Consider the following 5,282-nt stretch of genomic DNA (forward strand, 5'->3'; position numbering starts at 1 on the left):
GAGACCAATAGACCTTTTGAACAAGTACACACACAACACTTAACCTAAGTAGGAGCATACAGCCACTATAGACTGGACTGACCTTCGCAAACATTCACCGATAACACCGCAAACCGTGCATCCTGAAACATCTCGCGATTGTTCCCACGAGACAATACCCTCAATAAGTGGCCATTTATACTGCAAAAAATCGCTCTCAGAACACAAAGGGCAACCACAAATTTCCACAAATTGGCTACGCCCTTGTTATTGTACGGACGAAATATAGACTAAAGCCCTGCGGCCACAAAGTGGAGTGTTAAAAAAACCTCGTTTAAGACTGCCGGAACAGCACATCTGATGGTCAATTAAAAAAAAAAAAAAAAAAAAAAACAGTTAATCAGATTCTAACCAAATTAAAACTTTAAACGGATTTAAAAGCACTTTGGGCCCAACGGATAAAAACCCTTTACCCCAAGCCATTGCCCACGATTGCATGAGTTCCGGATATTGAGAACAAATTGTTCATATCCGGCTGCGGATCGAACCCACGTCTCATATTGCAGGAACACTTACCTGTCATCCACAGTGATTATCCTCCTAAGGCTGTGAGACAACATGGTTAACAGAGAGATAACCATACCTTGGATAGAACAACTGAAAAAAAAGATAAAATGAGGTGTCCCACGTCCAACTAGTCGACGCCGTCTATGATCATCTATGAAATCGTACACTGCAACTCACAACATAGATTCACCTTGCGATCGACGGCGTCAACTAAGTGTGGACACAGCTTAAAAGCACTGTTTTCTATCGCTATCTAGTATCCTAGCTGCACGTCGGAGGCTCAGGTTCGATTCCCGGCGGGTCGGGGGGTCACCAGCTAGTAGGACAATCTGAAGCGGCTTTAATCGATAGCAAACAGGGTGGCTTATATACCAGTGTAATGCCACAATGTTGATGGGCCTTGCCTTAAATACCGGCCCTGCGATTAGTACTAAGAAAGATGCCGTGCGCTCCTTAGGCTTTTCCACACTAGCGACAGGCTGTCGATCGATGATCGGAGCGGTCTTTGCTATGTGTGGACACACGTTTAGGTTGTGGCATGTAGCCCGTGAATAGACAGGACTAACAGGATCATTTTTCACAGTTTGCATGGGATTGTAAACTGAAAACAAGTCAAGTTACCAACCCTGCCATCTCAAAACCCGGTACATACCACGACCTGGCCGAGTTTCTTGAGGCAAAAGGAGGGGCAGTATAGGGCAGGTTGCCAAGCCTTAGGGCAACCCGAGGGCCACAAGAGACCAAGGTAGAGAGTTGGCGGCCGCAAAAAACCAACTCACGGGGGGGGTATGGCCTGTGTAATAATATAATCAATAATGATTTATTATAAACTACCACCATGATGACACTAGTGCGATTTCTGTGGACACTCTGGCAGCTTACACAAGTGCCTGGAATATCCACATTCACGGTCATCGGTACACAAACGTAGAGGTGTAAGGTAACGGATAATTTTTATAATTGAAATTTCAGCATTAATACTTTTATTCTACGTAGGTATATTTACTGTTTATTCTCATTTTCGTTATTTTTTTATTTATTAATTTATTATTTTTTTTAGCGGCCTCAGCGGGCCGCAAAAAATGAGCGTCGCGGGCGGCATCCGCCCGCGGGTGGACAAGCCTGGATAGGGGTAGAAAAAGAATGCAAGAAACAAATCCACTCCACGTAGACAAAATATACCGCGTTGTACACCGTTGGACCAGATTGTACGACCAGGATATATTCTTGATGTTACGGCTTCGTTCTCCATCACCTGGGTCCGACGATCTTACGAATATGAGAACCAAGACCGACAATCGAGGTCACGGACCAGCTGCATTAGAACCAGTTGTCCCACAACCTCATCTGGACAAGAGATGTGAGCATAAAATGGAAGCGTCGGCGCGGACTGTACCCCGTGTAGACACAGACGATCCACCCAAAGAATAAAGGACCGAATTTGGTGAAATTTCAAACTCAAGTTCTCTGCCCACGTACAAAAATATTTACCACAAACATCTGTTAAACACGAAAAGGAAAATCTTTCAGGCCTTTAAAGAACCGTGTAGATAAAGCTTATAAGTCTTATAACATACTAAAGTAAAGGCTTATAACATAAGTACTAAAGACCAAAATGTGTGTGATGAAATGATGAAAATGTTGCTAGTTGGTACTTACGTGTCACTATTTCATCTTTGATGAAATCAATTCGGGTCATCATCCATTCTGGAATAAGGGAGTCCATCTTGGTTTCTCTCTAGTCTTGCAGATCCCACTCAAGCTTCATGCAAATCTGAAATTCGAGAGAAATTGACTCTCAACACGCGGCCAAAAGCGTCAAGGCCCAAGGCCCTTGTCGTTCGAAAAAAAAAACGTATGGTGAAACTCACAAGTGGAAACAGGCTTTTAGCTGTAACTGTCTTAACGTCACAAAAGCAAACAGAGAAGAAATACAGGATAGGAGAAAGCTAGCCGTTCCGAGAACGACCCTTATCTGTTTAGGATAAATTCCGCCCCGGACGAGAATCGAACCCGCGATCTAGCGCTTACAAGGTATAGGGAATCTGGAAAAGGTCCGGATAATAAAATACCTACGGTGGATTTGACCAATATTTTTTCAGCTCTTAGGAGGCCTGTTAAGCTAACAACCTGTGTTCCATTTGACTTGTATAAGCTTAACGGGGCTGTTAAGTTTACAGGCCGGTAAGAGCTAAAAAGAAGGTTTGTGAAACCCACCCCTACACCCCTATTGAATGAAGCAAAACGGTCGTTCTTTGAACGCCAAAAAATGGTAATATTTACCCCAAACGCCGCGCTACGATGTTCACTTTGCCCGCACTTCCCCTAAAAGAAACCTCACGCCAAAACCGTCTGACCCTCACCACCGATGTGATTGTAAGGAAAATCCGAAATCGAATGCGAACTGCATAGACAATTTGGTTCGTTTAATCTTAATTGGGATTTAATCTGAATTTTCAACTCCAGGTATTGCGACTGGAAAATCCACATGGAAAACCAGATTATCCCCAATGTTTTTGCATGTTAACGGGAGATGTCGGCCTTCGATGAAGTTATGGCTTTATTATTTGATATTATTATCATCATTATTACCTATTAATATTTTATTTAATGATTATTATTATCACCTATTTTAATTGTTATTATTAATATTATTGTAGGTAACATTTCATTATTATTGTAGTTTCTTTTTGGTTGGGGAGGGGGGCTGAAAACAGGTGTCAGAGCGGGTAGAGCAGTAAATTAATAAACGAGATTAGATAATTAAGAGCAAGAATATGTTGCTGAGATCAAACAATACAATGATCTCAACTTGATCTTGAAAAGTAATTAACAGAGAAGTTCAGAATACGGCACTTGTTTTTCCAAAATATGGCACTAAAAAACATGGCAATATGGCACTTATTTTGGGAAAATATGGCATTTATTTTTTCAAAACATGGCAAAATAGTATGGCGCCATGGCATTTGAACTTCTTTGGTAGCAGTTTGTCCCGTGTTTCAGTACGACAATAGGTATTGGTGTTTTTGAGAGAACATTTTTTTTTTTCTTTTTTTTTCCGAGAAGGTATTCGGATGCTAACCACGCGCAACGTTGCTTATCTTCAGTGATCCTTGGGAACTGGTGTATTCAACGTGCTGCCGCCACTGGTTGTGACGGAGCGCGGTAGCGCTCCGCCCCTCCAAGTCAAGAAAGTTTGACAGCGTTACAAGAGGTAGGATATAGTTCGCCCACAGGCAGGAATCGAACCTGCGTCATAACGCTTACAAGGCAGGCGCACTACTTTCCAAGCTAACTAGACTGGTTATTAGTCCAAATCAGCGTGGTTCTAGGCTATTTTCTATGGCTTATGATTGTCATACTCTTATTTTTTCCCCATTGAACAAGTTGAACTTACTCAAAAAGGTTTTAGAACCCCTCAGCGAGCCTTGTTAGCTTGGAGGGTATAGCGCGTGTGCCTTGTAAGCGCTAGGTCACGGGTTCGATTCCCTCACAGGGCCGATTTTATCCTGAACGGATAAGGTTCGTTCTGACTTTCTCATATTCTGTCTTCGTTTTCTCTTCGATTTCAGGACGACCTTAGCAGTTACAGGTTACAGTTCCCTCTATCACACCTCTTAAAATCTTGAAAAAATTGAACCCTTAGTAGAAATTATTGTAGAGATCCGACTTCTCGTTTTCTGTTCCACGACTCGACACGACGGTCCAAACTTCTCCTTACCTCAGCTGCAGCTAATACAAGCCACACTAGCCATCCTAGCCGCATTCCCCATTAGCCGCATGAGACCTGAAAGCCCAAAGAGAATTGAAGGCCCAAATACAATAGCCCGTCCACTATAATTTTCACTTTCTTTTTATTACTATAAGATTAAAGGAAGGACAGGCTAAAAAGGCAAAGAAAACTGAACCCAGTGGTTATTTGTCATCGAATTGGCGACAGGGTGTATCTGCGACCCTCATATTGTTAAGTTAAGCACAGTTGCGACCCTCACAGTTAAAGCAAGGTTTATAAACTTACCTGTAAACTTTACCTATGAAATACCTATATAAGACCTTGTTTAGACTGCGGGAGAAAAGGGACTTTTCAGTCTCATTCTGGCAGGATAAACAAGGTATATTCTATTCTATATTGTCAGTAACTTTTATAGGACAAGATCAACTTAACTGTACCTAATACATTGTTGGGAGATCAACCCATTAAAATACCTACAGGCGTACGTAGTGCCTAAATAACTCGTTTATAATAATTTATGTCTTTATTAATTTACGCAAGGTTCCTACACACGATGAGCATAACCCTTCAAGTACTGGCGTTACATCATACAATATGTAACACCAAACACGTGTCAGTGAATTTCGCCTTTAGATGGCTAGACACTAGGTATACGTGTTGAAACTGATAAAATAGATTGTCAAGAAGATGCTCTTTTGTTCTGATTTAGGTTGGCAAAAATATTTGCAGCAGAAGTATGTTTGTGCTTTTGCTTTTACATTAAAAAGAAAAAAAATCGAGGGAAAAATAGTTTTCGGTTTTACTGGGATAATATTTCCAGTCTGACACTAAAATGCATGCCAGCTCTGTGTTTGGTGTTCGCGGTACATTCAGCCTAGTGTGACGACAGTTGAGTAGCTACTTTATAATCAAGTAGCGACCAGTGTGCAGTGGCGGCATTACCGCGGTGTAAAGAGATTATTGAAATATGGGAATAATTGATTGCAAAGGAGGCGCTTAGTAA

This window comes from Diaphorina citri, unplaced genomic scaffold (genome assembly GCF_000475195.1).
Source record: "Diaphorina citri unplaced genomic scaffold, Diaci psyllid genome assembly version 1.1 scaffold2920, whole genome shotgun sequence".
In the NCBI taxonomy this organism is placed as follows: domain Eukaryota; kingdom Metazoa; phylum Arthropoda; class Insecta; order Hemiptera; family Psyllidae; genus Diaphorina; species Diaphorina citri.